General features: G+C 41.6%; 1 protein-coding gene across 2 annotated transcripts in view; it reads right to left on the bottom strand.

The window, feature by feature from the left end:
• LINGO2 (leucine rich repeat and Ig domain containing 2) overlaps positions 1–15,321 on the bottom strand; it is a 2,506,396-nt gene extending 2,491,075 nt beyond the window's left edge. For both annotated transcript variants that reach the window (XM_069765264.1, XM_069765275.1), the window contains exon 1: positions 14,491–15,321. The gene's annotated coding sequence lies outside the window, so the exon portion shown is untranslated. The remainder of the gene's footprint in view (positions 1–14,490) is intronic.
• Positions 15,322–20,404: the final 5,083 nt, after the last annotated feature.

Genomic DNA, 20,404 nt, shown 5'->3' with positions numbered 1-20,404 from the left:
AACAAAAAAAACATTCAAAGTGCAGAATCAGTATCTTTCTTTTTCTAAATCTTTTGGAGGTTTTTTGCTGTTAACCAGCAGCATGGAGTGATCAAGGCCTGTAAATTAGACAGCATTAAAGTGAACCTGTCATGTTAAAAATTGCTATAAACCTTATATATGCGGTTAATCTTCAGATTAATAGCACTCTGAAGCTGTCCAGTACCCGTACTGAGAGCCCCGCTGCCAGGAGGAAGTAAACATTATTCCTCTTGGCAGCATCGAGCTTATAAAATTCATTTCCTCCCAGTAGCTGGGCTCTCAGTGCAGGTGCTTGGCAGCTTCAATATGCTATTTACCTGCTGATTAACCTCATACCTGCAGGTTAATAGCATTTTTTATGTGACAGGTTCCCTTTAAGCTAGGCAGCATCCTGCTTCTGCTACAGGACTACCATCATCAGTATGGGTGCACGTATCATAGGATCTTACAGTGCTCATTCCCGCATTGAAGCAAGCAGATAAAAGTGGCAAGCAGATCATTGCCTAATTCAGTGCAACATGCTGCTTAGACACTGGGATGTCCATGTTGTGAGTTAACTGCAAAAAATGTAATTAAGAATTCCAAAGTCCTGCACTATACCATTTTTATTTTGAAAGTGGAGGCATGCTTGATCTAAATACAAAAGAGACATCAAACTTTTACATTGTCATTAGTGGACTATGCATGATCTGCCTTCCCACTAGTGATGAGCAAGTATACTCATTACTCGAGATTTCCTGAGCACGCGTGGGTTGTCTTTGAGTATTTCGGCGTGCTCAGAGATTTAGTTTGTGTCAATGCAGCTGCATGATTTGCGGCATCTAGACAGGCAGAATACATGTGGAGGTTGCCTGCTTGTTAGGGAATCCCCACATGTATTCAAGATGTCTAGCAGCCGCAAACGATGCAGCTGCATTGACACAAACTAAATATCCGAGCACAAGTTACTAACCTGCTCGGCACCCAAACTTAGCCAATCTCGAAGGAGACAAAATTAAATATACTCCCCCCAGTAGCATTCAGATTTCAGCCAAAGGGGCGGCGCCAGCATTGATTCAGTCACGCTCTGAATATAGAAAGCGACGGCTGTAACTGTGCCCCCGGCCCTGACTGACACTAACTTTGCATTGGGGCTACCTGTCAAACAGGGTTTTCTATAAATCCTATTTAAATAAATGGAAATTACAGAACCCGTGCAGAACCAGTTCAGGTAAGCTGTTAACTGAGGTTTCTGCATCCACTATTCACTTCTATTGAAGGTACAGCTGTTTCTAGAGCCCCAACTATTTGTGGTCAGAGCATAGACACAGATTAACTACCTTGTGCCCCCTTGCTCATGTTTCAACACAATAATGCAATGACCCTCTATAAATAAGTTTCAAAGTTAAAAGCATTATTATGATCTTTAATTCATTGGTGACTTTTTGTTATGGCTGGGGATGAGTGGATCAATCTGTGGATGATTGACTTTGGGGTGAATTTCCTGTAATTTGCGGTACACAATGATAACACTGATTTGACAGGATTGCAAAAAAAGAAAAAAAAACTTGCCAGGAGTCATTTCACACACTGCAGAAGCATCAATCATTGGGTTAATAAAGCTTTGAGCTTATTTCGACTTCTCCAGCATGCAAAGTTAAGACATCACATGGTCTATTCTCAGCTCATCTTTACTTTTGTCTTTTATTCCTCATCTTTACTTATCCTGTTTAACAATTAAAACGGTGTATTTTCTTCCTTGAGGTAAAAATATCAGCAATTTGCTTTGTACTTTAATCCTAAAATGTGAACTCAATTTGGGTTAAGGGATTTTTCGAGTATATTTTTGCTGATGACAAACTGATATAAGTCAATGCAGTATGGTAGCAGATTGTTCTATGTAAATAAATCGGAAGTCCTGAGTGTAATATAAATGGAAAAAAAAGCGTTTGTTACAAACAAATTGCATTGCTTAAAGAGATTGTAAGGAAAGCATACCTTACTACTTCCAAAAACAGCACGAGCCCTGTTGACAAGTTGTGTTTGGTATTGTTCCTCAACTTAACAGAGGTGAATGGTGTAGAGCTATTATTGGATGAAGGCAGTCTTTCATTACAAATCCTGCTGTATGAATTAAAGAAGTCTATTGATACGTCCTTCTCAGGTTGTAGAGGTGACAAAAATAAAACTACTTGGTTTATACAATGAACGCCAACATTAGAACCATCAAAACAGCTCAGAAGTTTTAGACACAGAGTGATTGGAGGATAATGGTGTCATAGCATTTGTATCATAACAGATATTTCCGAATAATCAGTGGATTTATTTTTTTTAAATATCAATCTATATTCAGTTTATTAACTTGATTGTTTAAAAATAAAAGTATGGATGATTCAAGGCTCAATGAATTATTTTAGGATTAAACAAATAAATATCAGATTCACCGGAATACAGTCTTTTTGCAATTTACTTCTCACAATTCCAGGAAAGTGTAAATTTGCTGTTGACAAATAAAAAAAAAATACTATACTCACCCTAGCCTTTAGGCTGCCTCCATGTACAGTATTTGGCCAGTATTTTCCATCAGTATTTGTAAGCCAAAACCCGGAGGGGGTGATAAATACAGAAGTTGTGCATATGTCTCTATTATACTTACTTTTCTAATTGTTCCACTCCTGGTTTTGGCTTATAAATACTGATGCAAAATACTGACCAAATACTGATAGTGTGAATGTCGCCTTTGTGAGTCAGAGAGGGGGATTAAATGCAAGGGTCACTATGTGTCCTCCAGGATGCAGACGGAGTCCTATTAAACCTGCTGGAGTGCTTGGGTTCAGAGCAGTATTAACAATACTAGGGTGCAACTTCATCCAAAAGCAATCAACTGACTAGTGAACAACAGGGTGCGACACCTTGCATGGAAGGAGACTATAAATCAAGTAGGCAAAAGGCCAAACAAATAATGGTGTCCACACCTGATATAATATTACACATTTAATTTTTATTAGAAACCTTAGACATACACAAACGCAACTTAAAATCATTTAAAAGCATGAACAAGCATTATCAATATACAACACCCCTGAACCAAAACCATGTGGGACGACTAATAAGCGGAGTTCCACTAATACATATGTGAACCCGGCATGAGAGCTATCAGTATATAAGGATACGCATGTAACATGCAAGGACATGAATGCAACCACATAGTAGATTGCCCCAATATGGTAAATCAATATAAAGCAACCAAAGGCTGGAATATGCTACTAACCAAATATATAGGGGACTAAATAACCCATGTATATAGCACAATGAGTCTGAACTGGTTAGAAAGAAAAAGGTACATCTGTCATCTTCATACTAATAGCAGTGTAAATTGCAGAATGCATAGTGTACAATACACAGCCTAGTGAATAGGGATAAGATACAAAGGACAATGTGGAAGTAAACAAAGAGAGAAATATGGAGACCTGCAAAAAAATAAGAGGCAGGTGTTAAATAAGGGTGTCCATAAGCATGGCTACCAGTCTAGCATAAGGAGAACTCATGCAGTAAGCAAGAATGGGCAAAAAGTTCCATATGGGACAAGGGTCTAGGAGAGCCCCACACATATCGCTGCTGAGGGCAGCTTCGTCAGGGGAAGTTTGTTTGGGAATCAAAGTGTGAAAAATATATACAAGATAATTAATGCTTCAAGTATTTACCGGTGTGGAACGTAAGCCTCATCAGTTAGTGATGGGAGGCGGCCCGGGCAAGTGACGTGTAGAAAGCAGCCGGAAGAAATGCATCATACTGTGAACCGAAAACAGTATGTGGTGTATGTGCACAAAATAGCCAAGCAATCTGAACCAAGAAGAATGTGGCCAGCGTGATGTCAAGGCAATGTAGCAATATGGATAGAGGATTGATCACGCATGCGCAGGTATGTGAATGGCCGCAGTGTGGGCATGAGTTGCCCACAATGCGCCCAGCCAAATAGCCCTGCTATGGGGATATAATAAGGGCAGATCAGATATTTGAATAAAGAATCCCCTTCAATGCACCCAATTGCATTAAATTGAGCTTGAGCATAAAATCTCTATGAGCCATATATAGCGCAAAATATGTGTACAGAAAAAAATAAATAAATAAAAAATAAAAAACAAAGATAAAAAATAAACATTGAAATAAAAAATTGTGATAGTAATAGAAAAAGCAAAGAATGATAATAAGGGAAAAAAAAAATCGTCAAAAAACTCAATTGTTAAAGAGAAGGAAATAAAGTGGGTTCACAGCAGGATACCTGTGAGTCAAAGGCTAAAATAAAATAAAGAATGGATTGGGTCCAAGTATTTGACACAGTCAAATTTTGAAGAAAACCCATTAAGGGCATTTATTTTTAGAGAAATTTGCAGGTTTGGTAGTGGGGCGAATCCCTCTCTCCACTCCGGGTTTGGAAGTGGCGCTATGGCCATGATTCCGTTTAAATTTGTCAGTTTTCCCTCGGTGTGTCAGTGTTGGAGTTTGCAAGCTGCAGAGCAGGAGGCTCTGTGCAACCCAGGTCTGTGTGGAGCTAACACAGAGCCAGGGAACTCAAGGTGGTTGATGCACCAAAGAGACATGGTGGCGCTATTGTCCACAGCAACGGGTATTGAGTTCTGGACTGTGTTTATGGAAACCCATCTGCTATCCGTAGGATATCACTCCTGTGTGTGAGTCTGAAAATAAAGACACCATTTATGTTGAACTTTCTGTGATCCCTGCCTATCTGTTGCACTGCACCAACCCAACAAAATATTTTCTTCATAATAAAAATATACATATGCCAAAAAACACCAAAGTGCATACCAAAAAGTATATATATATATTTTATACGCCATAGATAAAATGTGTCTAGTAAAACTCAGATGAATAAATTGAAATTAATAAAGGTGCTAGTGCTATACCAGATTGACATTTGAGTGTTAGATCAGCATACAAATACACTAATAAATAAATAAGGTGCAAGTGCTGTGCATAAAAGAGTCTAACTAAAAGACCTTAGTGCAAAAAATAGGCATGAATGCGTAGCATAAGGTGCAAGTGCACACACACACCTGGATGGATAATCACACACGGCAGTCCGGAACCCCGATGCGCGTTTTGCGTATAGCTTCTTCAACAGGGGAAATGTTGATGTATGCCTGCATCGTTGGAGCCTCTGGAGCTAAGTCTAGCATTATTTGATATAATATGATTCACTAAATATCATCCCAGTCATTTTTCCCACTACGCCATCCTTTAGTGAACCTCTATTAGCCATATTTGATAACCCCTGCCACTCCAATGGATTCCTATAGTACATATTATCTGCATTAGCCAGTGTGTGAAAATATCTTGCCAGATTATGACTTTTTCATAAAAAGTGTTCGTTCTGACAACTTTCTCAAGTTTTAGAACTATTTCAAAACATGTTGTTGTCACAAGTAAACCCACCACTTTTGTAAAACAAGTAGGACATGCCAAGATTAACTGAACAAAACTACAAAGGGTGGCACAGTTCAGTAGAACCACAGGTGAAATTGAAAGAAAACGTTTGATAAATAAAAACAATTTGGAAAGTTTATCAATACTGTTCAATTGTCAGACACCACAAAGTTGGCCTATATATGACATGTGCAAAGTTTCTCATATTGGTAATGCTATGCGATAAACTTGTTATATGTCACTCTGTCAAAGCTAATAGTTGGCTTAAATTGTGCTAGAAATGTGCAGCCCAATTTTGGATCACAATGGTAAGTTAGTTTACACCTTTTCTACTTAGCCATATGACTTTTCAGTGAGAGTAAGCTCACTTGTTGGACAAAGTATAAAAAGAGTCTATAACACCTAAATATATGGTGCAAAGCACAAAAGACTGTTTTTCTATTTGTGTGCAAATTGCACCAGAATCCCAGCACATTTAGCTTGATAAATATCTCACACTATATTTTACTGATTCTGGGATCAGACATCAACACTAAAATGCAACGTGCACACAAACCTATATGTGCCCTTACACAAAGTACAGTATATGCTTAAACCTTACGTACTGTACAATTTTGCTGTTCACACTTTCATGAGAAATAATCAAGAATTCTGAAACAATATTGTAATCTGCAAATTAATGAATACAGTGACAAGGCATTTCTCATATATAATGGTATTATTACTATTTTATGACTTTGCATGATTGTGAACAATGTTCCAGTTAAACATGCCACTTTACAAGCCTAAGTACATTCACAATGATACAGTAAATAATTGATGAGCTTTCAATGTTCCTCAGTAGGAACTCAGCAGTCACAACTATCATCGTCTGATGAAATTAAAAATGATTTCTAACTGCAGAATTTTTTGGCATTTTGATTACAGCAAATCAGGGGAGTTTTGCATATTTCTGAATTATTTTAAGACATGATCGGTAGAGCAATGCATGTTGGTAGTAAAAGTGTAAAAGGTTCTGCACTAAAGGTACCTTCACACTCAGCAACTTTACAACGAGAATGACAACGATCTATGACGTTGCAGCGTCCTGGATAGCGATCTCGTTGTGTTTGACACGCAGCAGCGATCTGGATCCTGCTTTGCCATCGCTGGTTGGAGCTAGAAGTCCAGAAGTCAGGTCGGCGTGTATCGTCATGTTTGACAGCAAAAGCAACAATGCCAGCAACGTTTTACATGGAGCTAACAACCAGCGAGAACGATAAGTGAGTCGCCGTTACGTCACTGGATCGCTCCTGCATCGTTTTGGAGTTGCTGTGTTTGATGTCTCTACAGCGACCTAAACAGCGACACTCCAGCGATCGGCTCGTTGTCTATATCGCTGCACCGTCGCTGAGTGTGACGGTACCTTAAGGCAAAAAGAGTAATACACTGCACTCCTGAAGTGCAAGGAGTTTTAAATCCCCCTGTTTACTCTTCCACCTTATTATGTTTTCAATCCCATTATGCCTCTGAATGGCCTCATATGAACAAGTAGACCTGGTGCCATCTCTTATTACTGGTGGGAGCAGTGTGATTGTTCTTTTTTTAAATTGTCTCCTTTTCTAAAGGATAAGAGATTATAACAGTGATTCCCAAACTCCAGTCCTCACGGACCCCACGGGTCATGTTTTCAGGATTTCCATAGTGTTGCACAGGTGAGACAATTCCTGATTCCTTGATGATACTTCCACTACTTGCTAAATTCTAAGGAAATCCTGAAAACATGGGGTCCATGAGGACTGGAGTTTGGGAAACACTGGATTATAAGAATGAAATCATGGAGGCAGGAATCTGTCTAATTAATAGTAGTACCTCTGAGTTTTTGTCCTCTCAACAGAGAGCCTTTATGAAGAGCAAATCTAGCAATACGGTATTGTACAAGACATTGTTACCTGTATAAGTAAAAAAGCTCTATTGAAAAAGTGTGAAACTCTAGTCTGATACAGATTGCTCCTATACATTGGCACCGAAGAGATTGTCCAGATACCTAGTTACATAGTTACATAGGTTGAAAAAATACCTAGGACCATAGTTTAACATTTCTCCACCAAATGTATATTTCATCACTAATTAAACCAGCAATGTCATGTGTATCAAGGAAATCATCCATCCCTTATGATAGAACCCAATGAATTACTTATAGCTCATGCAGCTTTTGCACATGGCACCTTACTTACCTAATATGTCTAATTTGCTACACTCGTCACTTATACAATATTTAGCAGAAGATCATTGGGCTTTTTCAGATAGAGGGTTCAGGTGTGACTGCGACTTCTGAACCACTTATAGACAGCTATGTAGAAGTAGCAAACTAAAGAGCAGAAATAAGACTGACACATGGAATTCCATGCTTGATGGATAGGTTTTGGACAGAAATTCACTTAAAAATTGAAGTTAGTTCATTTTACCCCAAGACCATTAGATAAGATAAACTAGAGCTACGATTGTACCAATGTATTTTTTCAGAACATTTTCCGAGGAGGTTTATTAAATGTATCATCAACAATGAAATGTTAGCAAAGAAATACTTAAACTATTTAATAGAAACCTTTCTTGACTATGACTTTTGGTTATGTTTTTATTTGTTGCTCAGCTTTAGTATGGTTCTACTAGCTAACAGATATCTGAGCAGCTCATCTATCTTTAAATTCAGCTCTTTTGCTCTTTTTCCCATCATTTTCACTTCTTTATAATTATTATCTAAATCATTTATTAAATAGGAATGGCAGCGTTTCACTATTTGATATAAGCGCACTTTTAAGCGTACCTACCCGTTAACTTTTCATTGAAAAGTGAAATAGGCACTAAAACAACCTGCAGACTCAAGGGGTTTGGGTTCTGAGACTTGTCAGAAGAGCAATGCAGAAGCGTACAGCTTAGGTAATGTTCACATTTGCGTTGTTGGGCGCAGCGTCGTCGACGCAACCAACAACGCAAAACACAACGCTGCATTTTTTGACGCATGCGTTGACATAAACTAGTAATGTTCCTGAATTTTGGCGCAGGGAAAATGGTACAAGTAGTGTTCTCCACACCCTGTCTGGTGCGTCAAACTGACGCATGCGTCATAAAACGCAATACAACGCATACCAATGCACGTCCGTGCGCCCCCCCATGTTAAAGATAGGGGTGCATGACGTTGCGCCCAACAACGAAAATGTGAACATAGCCTCATGCATGAGCGTTTGTACAGAGCAGGGTACTATTGAGCCTGTGCACCATTGTGTGCCTTCACATCAGCACTTTTCAATGTTTCTCCAGAAGGTTTGCAAACATGTAATGATATACATTATCATATGTTTGCTATTAAGTCCTACTTCAATACAATGTCAACTTTCTGTGTACTGCCTAGTATACACAGTGTATGTCAAAAGGACTTGCTTTTGATATATGTTTGGTTAATTTTTTATAGATATATTTTAGAATGTGCGCCAACGTCTGAACATAGCCTTAGAGAAATGGATATCTGTTATTGCAAATATGCCATTTTATGAAAAATAATGGAAGACCAATAATTTAGGCTCATATTCTGTCCCAGACTTCAATTCTTTCAAGAATCATGAATCATAATTACACTAAAATAATCAACATTATATACCTATAGCACAAATTAATGTCATCCTTTTCTTTACACGTTTAGCACAATAATCACAAATTTTGGCTAGTCTACTATAGCCTTCATAATTTAAAAAGCCACTCCAGGTTTTTTTTCTTCACTTATTCTTATACTTACCAGGAACTGTCCTCAAGTCCTCCTGGTGCCTCTCCGGATCCCAGGTTTCATATTTTGACTGCAATGAGACACTTGTTCTGGCCTCGTTCTGGTCCTCGTGGACTTACATTGAGTTGTGACTTCCGAATCACCCAGGAAAAACTGGAGCGATCAGGCATGTCACAACCTGTTGGAGACTGATTGGAGTGCCACTGAAAAAAGTTGAACCACAGTGGGTGGTCAGTATGATATTAGGCTCAGGGAACTTGGTTTAGTTGCACCACTCCAGTGCTGCAATAAAATGAACAAAAAATGTTGGAGTGGTGGTTCAAACTTTTTCAAACTCAACAATCCTCAACAATTGCTTTGTAATCCTGAGCATATAAGTATTCTTATAATAGTAAAAAAATAGATATGTGCTTGATTTCTATACATGTATGGGATATTGTGTCTGTCATAAATGTCAACTCATTAGGGATCAGTTAGCATTTATGGGAGAGGAGACTGACATTAGATTGCTTCGACTAATGGTAACCATGCCAATCCTTGTGGTTGGTGTTGTTATTGGGTTTATCCGGGGGGCCTTTACCAATCAGACATTTATAAAACTTATGTTTGATAGTATTCTTGGAAAAGTATACCCAAGCATATATCCATATAGCAAGTATAAACAATGTATCATATTTAATCAATGTGATTATCTGCTTGTTGATGAACTATGCCTTTAATGACATCATCAATGTATTGTAGAAGTGACCCAAGCACACAGTAAATATTGCAACATAAGAAATAGATTCAAGTTTACTGTTCTCCACAAGATTGATGACAATAATTATTCTAACGCTTAGATTTTTTCATAGCCATAATATAGTAAAAGTACATGAATTGGAAAGGCTCATGATGTGGTAAAACTTTTTACTTTGGTATTATCACTATGGACTCAAATCATTTTCTTCATGTCTTTTCAATTGCTACATTTGTATAAGGGACATATATGTGTCTGAAGAAAGGGCAAGGACGTACAAGTGAATGAAGCAAACAAGTGATTTCAGCTCTATCTCAAATAGACCATTTATGTATTTATTGGGGAGTTGAAATATCTTTCTTTCATTGTTTGCTTGAAGGATGCTCCTAGCAATGTATAAGCAAGAGACCTTAACCCCTTCATGACCAGAGTTATTTTCTTTTTTGCTTTTTTGTTTCTCGCTCCCCTTCTTCCCAGAGTAATAACTTTTTTTTCTTCGGTCAATATGGCCATGTGAGGGCTTGTTTTCTCCGGGGCAAGTTGTGCTTTGAACGACACCATTGATTGAACATATTGTGTACTGGAAAATGGGAAAACAAATTAAAAGCGTGGTGAAATTGCAAAATATGTGCAATTACGCAATTGTTTTTTGCTTTTTTACTATGTTCCTAAATGCTAAAACTGACCTGCAATTATGAATCTCCAGGTCACTATGAGTTCATAGACATCAAACATGTAAAGGTTCTTTTTCATGTAAGTTGTGAAAAAATTCCAAAGTTTGTAAAAAAAAACCAGCATTTTCCGATTCCCATAGTGTTTCCATTTTTCGTGATCTCGAGTTGGGTGAGGCCTTTTTTTGTGCGATAAGCTGACATTTTTAAAGATACCATATTAGTGCAGATGCAATCTTTTTATAGCTTATTAATGCATTTTATTGCAGTGTTGCAGTGACCAAAAAAGAGTAATTCTGGCGTTTTGAATTTTTTTCTCGCTAAGCCATTTAGTGATCGGGTTAATTCTTTTCTTATATTGATAAATCGGGTGATTCTGAATGCGGTGATACCAAATATGTGTATGTTGGATTTTTTTGTTGTTTTATTTTGAACCGGGCATAAGGGGGGTGATTTGAACATTTATAATTTTTACATTTTTTTATATTTTTAAACATTTTTTTTTCTCTTTAGGCATGCTTCAATAGCCTCCATGAGAGACTAGAAGCTGCCATAACCCGATCACCTCTGCTACATACAGATGATGATCAGATCACCTGTACATAGTAGAATTGCTGACTTGCTATGAGCGCCAACCACCGGGTGGTGCTCATAGCAATCCATCGGCGACCAGTGGTAATGGGACACGGGTGCCGATGGGTGGTATTTACGGTGCGCTTGCTGGAAGCGCATGTTGAATGCCACTGCCTGAGTTTGACAGTGGCATTTCACAGGTTAACAGCCACAGGAGGATCGCGATTCCTCCAATGGCTGTTAGCGGCACATGTCAGCTGTATTATTACGCATACATTCTTCTTGCAGTTGACAGCAGTAAATGTTTTGGTTCTTAATGTAAAAATAATTGTATATAACAAATATCTCATTTTATAAACGTTGTATATTGGCAACAATGTGATGTCAAAGGGCATCTCTCCGCATTGAAAGTAGAGATAATTCTCACATCAGTAACAATTTATGGAAATATCTGACAAGGCTGTCAAAGGCAGAATATAGAAAAATAAAAGCCACTCAACAAATTATCACATACGAGGGCTGTAGGAAAGAACTTTCAATGGTCACACATGCAAAAATACATAGCCAAAGTCCTTAACACAGGGAAAACCTGTGCGGGCGTTTCGGATACACGGGCTCCCAATTCAATTAATCATATAATTAATACATTGCAAAACAAATAACATTAGCCACTTCAAATGTAACATGACTTGAACTTACATATCTTATAAAAATATATACATTTTAGTTGGAAAACAGCTGAAAATCTCCTGATTAATCACTGCGTGAACGGAGGCTTATAGTTAGGGTTCCTGCAGCTGCTGACAAACAAGGCTTCAGTGAAATGCAAATTTTCAGCCAAAATGACAGAATAATAGGCTTTCATAACGAGCTAAATTAAAATAGGTGATATACGGTGCTTGCCTACACTCCATGAATCTGACAATTCCCAAGGATTCATACAGTTATTATATATTCAACCTAATAGTTATAAAACCCACAATTTCACAACTTGCATTGATGTAGCACCATTTACTCTATTATTACCAACAATAAATCAGACATTTCTAGCCGATTGAACCAAGCAAAGCAAATATGAAAGCTATTCTATTAACATCAAATGTTATCAGTCTATAACAGAATGAATATATGTGATTATTCTCAATAGGCACGCGGATCGGCCAATGTATAGATTATTGGGAAATAGTGCTGTGTGCAGAGCTGGGGATCTACTGGCTTACATGATGTTCTGTTCAATCAAAAGTTTTTATCATTCGCCCTCAGCTGGTGAAAAATGGCACTGCAACTCTTCAAAGCTCAACCAAAAGCTAAAGAAATGTGCCTCATCTTCCCCAGAGACACTCCAGATGCTGAACAAGAGGATATGGAAATAGAGAACCTCCAGCAAAATATGAATAATAAATTAACTACTCACAATCTGATACACAAGTTGCACTATTGATTAATAAGAAACGCTGCCTCAGTCTCACTGAGCCTATTGCATTCACCCTAAGCACTGTATGTTGGCATTTTTATTGCCCCATAAGGGGATAAAATCGAGGCGAAGTGCCACAATTATCTCTGCCTAAGGTGAGCGTGAGCTCAACCTTGTAAATTAGGCTGATCTTTACGATGTTCATGTTGCTATGTGGTTTGAGCATATTTTTTTTATTTTTGCTGGTAAATGATGTCAAAATTCAATTGTAACAGTATATATATGAACTGGTTGGTGCTCGGATATAAAATGTGACCTGCTTCGTATCTATAAGAGAAAAATTGTCAAGTATTCAAAAACACACATGGCACTCTAGCAGTGAAAAGCTGGTAGCAAACACTTGAGTACTGATAAACATCCAGCCTATGCCTGGTATAAATACATAATCCATATAGCTAGGTAAATTTGGTATAATGGCCGGATTGCCATTTCTGATTGCAACCTGTGACGTGCAGTGCGGTGATCCCTCCCAACCTTTGCTAGCATGGGGCTAAATGCTTCTGAAGATGTGAAGCAAAGCTCATGCCCATAAAATCCTCATGTACAGCTTAGTAATAAAGACCACCATGAGCGGGTTTAATATATAATTGCTCATTGACCTAATGCTTATACATAAAAGTCATATAATAAGCTTGGATTTCATTTAGACTGCAGTGCTGTCTATGGGGTAAGTACAAATACTATAGCACGGGTTATATTGCTTTACTGGTCCATAGGTGACCCTATAGCACAGCTATAAGCATTTCTTAATGAACATAGGTATCGAAGTTAGACAATAAGGAAAAGTCATTATGTCTTAGCTTGGTTGCCCTATCTGCACTAGTGACAGAGAACAGGGACAACCAGCATACATAATTCATCTTTATCCATCATATTCAGCCTTGTGTGTGAGCTAGGGATGTAAGGAAACAATGACACGTCTGGAACTGAGTTCCAGGTGATAAGTATTTTTAATATAGCTGAGAGATAGATTTCATAACATCATTTAAAAAAAAAAAAATAATGAACATCACCATTGCCCAGAGGAAGAAGAACAACAGACTGTCAGTGACTATCAGGACTATATCCCAAGTAGAACGTTTATAAAATAGTAGACAAATGGCAGCCTTTGATAACGTATGGCTAAATAATGGCACAGCATAATTACAATCTCTTGCTGTCAAGTCTAGAAAATGCATCTGTCAAAGACTTCCATTAGTGCCTTAAAAGCCACCTGAATACCCAATTGCTATGTTTTATACACTACATCCTTATTACTGATTCACAATATGCTGGCAAATAATAAGTAAAAGTATGCTCTCCTGGTTTTCTATTACTTGGCTACATAACATTTCTTCCCTTTATCTGCCTCTGTCTCCTTTTAAGCAAAAGTCACCACAATTACAATGCACTGTTGATAGCCATTCATGTTCTTACAACCTGGGCACATTTTACATGTTATCTAGGGTGTGCATATGAGTGCCAGTGCTGCTTTTTGCTTTGCTGGATAATATTTAACAAAGCAAAGTGGCTGGAGACCTTTAAAACACACAAGCAATTACATTTACGTTTCCGACAACACGACCCTGTCTCATTTCTGCCTGTGTGTTGAGGTCTTTACATTCAGCTCCTTTTCAGCAGCCTTTCTTACAGAATTTACCATCAGCAGGGTAGAGGCAGACTTGTGTGCGTCTTCCATCACATCTCTTTCTTCCACCCATTGATCAAGCCTCAGTAATCTGATTTGATTCCCTGTTATGTATCACTGCCCTGCTATACAACCTCATTTCCCTAAGACCGAGCTTGCAATATGGAATAAAAGATGAGATAGAGGAGAAGGATTGGTACTCACCTTGTGGCTCTGTCGATTATCCTGATGTGATTCTCATAAGCTATATACCGGCCAAGCATGCACAAAGTCTGGAATGTGACATCCAACAACCGAGAAGGTAGTAGATCTTCCAAATGCGTCCCCAAGCTCCCCTACTAGTAGTAATCCATTTAGTATCAGAGTGGTAAAAGCAGGCTGTTCTCTCAGCAAAACCTTATCACGTTTAGGTTTCCTTCAAACTTGGTTTTTCTTTTATTTTTGCCTCCCTCTATTTTTCACATCATTTCTAATAATCCTCTTCGAGACACAGCGACCAGAGTAAAAAGACACGAAACCCTCCACAATCACATCCAGCTGCTCGTTTTGTAAAATATTGGAACCCCCCGCCACCACAAAGCAGATGTTTTCCAGGTGCCTAAGGTGGTGATGGCTTGAGACAAACTTGAGGCAAAGCGGTCTCACCTTGACGCTGCAGGCTTCAAAAAGCAAACTTTAAGAAAGAGCATCATGCGCCTATACCAGCAGGGATGTCAAAAAGAGAGAGAGAAAGATCCGCTTTTATTCAAGGATTAAAAATACACTTAAAGGAAATCCAATGCACTGTGATCCCCAGCTGATCTGTATCCCACGCTTGTCTTTAGTCTCTCTCTCACTTAAAAGTATGTTCTTGATAAAACTGTGTTAATCCATCCACACTGAGATGTGCTGCCTCCTGTCTTTTAGCCTCCTTCTAGCTCCTAGGGAGCTGTCCAGCAGGCAGGTGCTGAAGCTGGAGGCTGCTCACACTTCCATCCAACTCTCAGGCAGCGCAGAACTGGAGGTAGCATGCAAGCTGCAGCCTGCTCCGAATGAGACGCCACACCCCCATCACCTGACCTATATTGCAGCAGCTTCTCGAGAGCATATTAACTCCTTGCTACAGCTGTCCTACTATTACAAGCAATCAGCACATCACACTGTTAAAAAGGTGCAATTTCATTCTATAACAAGGTCACATGTGGAGACCATGCCTAGCGAGGAAGGAAACTTTCCTGATTTGATCACAAAGGAAACATGTAGCACAAGGAGACTCCAGCTTAGTGTAATTAACCTAGATCTTTAGGTATCAATATGTTGTGAATCTTGCATCTACAAACGGAAAGGCATTGTCATCAGCAACGTATGAGATGGAGGCAGAATATGCATCACATCACTATGAAAAAGCGAAGGAGCGAACAGGGAGCTGACATGACATTATATGCCCAGCACTGTGCAAAGGTATTACGCAGATGGGGAAAAAAATGCTGTGAGAATGTTTGTATCCACTAGAATATAGTTGCCACATGGCACGTCCTCTGCTCTGCTGACGAGAGCAGTCAGATGACAAATCTATGCTATGGCAACACAGTACAATGTACGAGCAGTGGTTACCACCGAAACAAGGGGGCCTAGAGGTAACAAGGATGGTAGACTAGTGCAACTTAGCCAAAAGTAAAATGCATCAATGACATGGATAATAAATGCATTATGAAAACAACCTAGGTGTTCACCGGATGCGAGTTATAGTTGGTTTAGTGACAAAATGAACAATTGGTGGAAAAAGGTTGAACTTGATGGAGCTAGGTATTTTATCAACCTATGTATTAGGTCTCGAGTTCCCGCTTCTGCACAGGGGGAATCTCGGGCCATCTCCGCTGCAGTCTCCCATTCTTATCCAGCCGCAGTGGAGTCTGCTCAGCAGGGACGTCGGTCCCAGCGTCTTGCTCAGTCTCACTCTGTACAGAGAGTTACTGCTGCTTCTTCAGCTTCTGCCATTAAAGCCAGTGCTGGTCAGCAGCGAGCGGACTTCTCTGGGACTAAGTCCTTGTCTGCACACACTGAGCATGCCCAGGGCAAGATCTCCCGTTGGAGATCGAGGGTCATGTGCTCAGGCTCTGCAGCACATTCCATTGGTCCTCTTGGCAGGTCTTGGAAGGGCAAAGTTTCTGTGGCCACTTCCTGTGCTGCAACTATATAAACTGCGCATGACCACACGGCCATGCGCTAGTGTACATTTGCTTACGTGTGTTTGTTGGGAGTGCAAGTCGTCCTTGGATACCCCTTCCCTATTGAATGTCTGTTTGCTGAAGGTGTATGGTTGCTATCTAGCGCCCGACTTATCCTACAGCACTAATCACACGTTACAGCGTCCAGTTGCTGTGACCGCCAGTACGGCGCCGTGCACTTCCTCTGTGCTTTCCTTACCCAAGCCTGGGTGGTTAGTGGCGTTCGTCAGTGCGGCACCGCATGCACTCTTGTGCCCTAATATTGTTATTCTGCTACCTTACACACCCAGTTGCGGTGTTGTGCCAGCAAGGGTCTAATCGGACTTCAATCCTAGTTGGGGTTGAGTTCGCTGACTACTTGCTCGCCTTCTATGTGCGGTACCGCGAACCTGTGACGCAACAGGATCACTTCCTTCACGCTGGGTGAAGTTTAACCCACGTGTGTATACTTATGAGTACCACCATATAGTCCGTCATTACTTAGCAGCAGGTTCCATCTCTGCACGGTGGACCCCGGGCTGCGAACGCACCATACACTATCTGTCTTATTATTTGGTGCGTTCCGCTAGCCCTAACATTACACTAGCGCCAGGGTCTAGCTAGTAATGACGGACAAACAGCAATCCTTGCGGTATATCCAGCAGCTGGAGGGTAGGTTGGCGGCTCTTGAGAGCGCAACCTCAGCTGTGGATGTTACCGCAGTTGCTGTACAGGCTGCTAGCGTGGCTGCAGCAACCCTGTCCATTGCCACCCCTGCTCCGACATTTTCTCGCCTCCCGCTGCCAGAAAAATTTTCTGGTGATAGCAAGTTTTGTAGGGGATTTGTGAGTCAGTGCTCTATTCACCTCGAGCTCCTGGCTGCACGTTTTCCCACAGAATGGGCTAAGGTGGGATTTATAGTGTCTCTCTTGTCGGACAGGGCGTTGGAATGGGCTACGCCGCTGTGGGAGCGTGGTGATCATGTGGTGCAGAGTGCTCCGCTGTTTCTGAGCACTCTGAAACAGGTCTTTTTAGGACCTCAAGTCACCCATGATACTGCGCTCCAACTGCTGGAATTAACTCAGGGTGAGTCCTTGGTCAGTCATTTTGCCGTCCAATTCCGCACTTTAGCTTCTGAGCTGGATTGGTCGGATAAAGCTCTTATCCCCATATTTTGGAGGGGCCTGGCTGACCACGTTAAGGACGCTCTGGCCACTAGGGAGATTCCTGCCACACTGGAGGAGTTAATAACTGTCTCCACTCGAATTGACCTCCGTTTTAACGAGCGGAGGTTAGAACGAGCCCAGTGTAGGCAGAGGTTTCGGCTGGCTCCTACCTTTGCCAAACCTCTGGAATCTCCGGTCCTGGTTCCTGAGTCACATGAGGCCAGGGAACTGTCACAAGCGGGATCTAAGTCTCGGACCGCTTGTGCACTTAAGGTCTGTCATGTTTGCCAGCAGTCAGGACATCTAGCCACCAGATGTTCTCAGCGGTCGAGGAAACGTCAGCGTCTAGTGGTAGTAGGTGGAGGTACACTAGACACGGCGACGTTTGCCTCTAAATTGTCCTTTAAGGGGACAATTACTATAGGCTCATTCTCCCACTCGGTAGAGCTCTGCGTGGATTCTGGGGCGGAGGGCAATTTTATGTCTTCTGCCTTCGCCCAACGCCACGCAATACCTCTGGTTATGCTAGCTCAACCTGTAACGGTACGAGTGGTGAATGGGTCGACACTGCCCTCACAGATAACACACCAGACCATCCCTTTTACTCTGTCCATGTCGCCATCTCATCAGGAGATTATATCTCTGCTCGTCATTCCAGAGGGTATTGATGAGGTCCTGTTGGGAATTCCTTCGCTACGGTACCACTCTCCTCATATCGAGTGGTCCTCTGGCAGAATCCTGGGATGGGGTGAATCTTGTGGGGGTAGGTGTCAGAGGGAGTGCGTTCAGGTTGCTACTACAGAGGTACCCGCAGATCTTTCCTCTCTCCCCAAGCAGTATTGGTCTTATGCAGACGTGTTCTCCAAAAAGGCGGCGGAGATCCTTCCGCCCCATCGCCCCTATGACTGTCCTATTGATCTCTTGCCTGGTGCTGAGCCTCCCCGGGGTCGAGTCTATCCGCTATCTCTCCCGGAGACGGAGGCAATGTCACAGTACATCCAGGAAAATCTGGCAAGAGGATTCATTAGGAAGTCAGTGTCACCTGCTGGGGCAGGGTTCTTCTTCGTGCAGAAGAAGAATGGGGAATTGCGTCCATGCATAGACTGCAGGGGTCTTAACGCTATCACCGTTAAAAATAAGTATCCTTTGCCCTTGATATCTGAGCTCTTCGATAGGCTTCGGGAAGCAGGGGTATTTACTAAACTAGATCTGCGGGGTGCTTACAACCTGATTCGCATCCATGGGGGGGACGAATGGAAGACGGCTTTTAACACCAGGGATGGGCACTATGAATATCTGGTGATGCCCTTCGGGCTCTGTAATGCCCCAGCCATTTTCCAAGACTTTGTGAATGATATCTTCCGGGATATGCTTTCCACCTCGATCGTAGTCTATCTGGATGATATTCTCATCTACTCTCCAGATATTGACTCCCACCGGAGAGATGTTTGCAAAGTCTTCGACCTCCTATGGGCAAACTCCCTCTATGCCAAGTTGGAGAAGTGTATGTTTGAGCAGGAGTCCCTACCTTTCCTAGGCTACATCATCTCTGCCCAGGGATTGGCTATGGATCCTGCCAAACTACAGGCTGTGATGGACTGGCAGGAACCCCATTCTCTTAAAGCAGTGCAGCGCTCTATGGGGTTCATTAATTATTATCGCCAGTTCATTCCGCACTTCTCAACTTTGGTAGCTCCCTTGGTTGCCCTCACCAAGAAGGGGGCGAATCCCAAATTGTGGTCTGAGGAGGTCTCCAAGGCCTTTAACGCTATAAAGTCACACTTTGCTAGCGCTCCCATCCTACATCGCCCCGATGTTGATAAGCCATTTATCATGGAGGTGGATGCCTCTTCTGTTGGTGCTGGAGCAGTCCTCTTCCAAAAGTGATGCTCAAGGTCGGAAGCATCCTTGCTTCTTTTTCTCCAAGACCTTCTCACCAGCAGAGATGAATTATTCCATCGGGTACAGGGAGTTGCTAGCCATGAAGTTGGCTTTCTCGGAGTGGAGACGTCTCTTGGAGGGAGCACGTTTTCCCTTCCAAGTCTTCACAGACCATAAAAATTGGTGTACCTGCAGACAGCCCAGCGGTTGAATTCTCGCCAGGCCAGATGGTCCTTATTCTTCTCCCGGTTTCATTTCACCCTCCATTTTCTTTCTGGGGAGAAGAACATTCGGGCCGACGCTCTCTCTCGCTCCGTTGTGTCATCTGCGGAGGAGGAGCCTCGGCTTATTGTCCCCACCGAGAGCTTGAGAACTGTGGCCCCGGTTTCGCTAGAGTCTCTGCCCCCGGGCAAGACTTTTGTTCCATCCAATTTGCGACCGGAGGTTCTCTCTTGGGCACACTTGTCCAGGGTGGGTGGACATTTTGGTACCAAAAGGACATCTGAGTTACTGGCGAGGACGTACTGGTGGCCGCATATGGCTCGTGATGTCGCAGAGTATGTTCGGGCGTGTGTCTCTTGCGCCAAGAACAAGACTCCTCGGCAACGGCCAGCTGGTTTGCTTTTTCCTCTGCCGGTGGCGGACAGGCCCTGGGAGATGGTCGGGATGGACTTTGTGGTGGGCTTACCCAAGTCTCGTAACTGCACCATTATCTGGGTGATCACCGACCATTTTTCCAAAATGGTGCACTTGGTGCCTCTTCCACGGCTACCTTCTGCACGGGCGTTGGCTGTCTTGTTCGTCAAGCATATCTTTCGCCTACACGGTATGCCAGACAAAATTGTTAGTGACCGGGGTCCCCAGTTTGCGTCTCGATTCTGGAGA

The sequence above is a fragment of the Ranitomeya imitator genome, chromosome 1, assembly GCF_032444005.1.
Source record: "Ranitomeya imitator isolate aRanImi1 chromosome 1, aRanImi1.pri, whole genome shotgun sequence".
In the NCBI taxonomy this organism is placed as follows: Eukaryota; Metazoa; Chordata; class Amphibia; order Anura; family Dendrobatidae; genus Ranitomeya; species Ranitomeya imitator.
The sequence above is the reverse complement of the archived record's forward strand: the minus strand, read 5'-3'. Positions and strand labels throughout refer to the sequence as shown.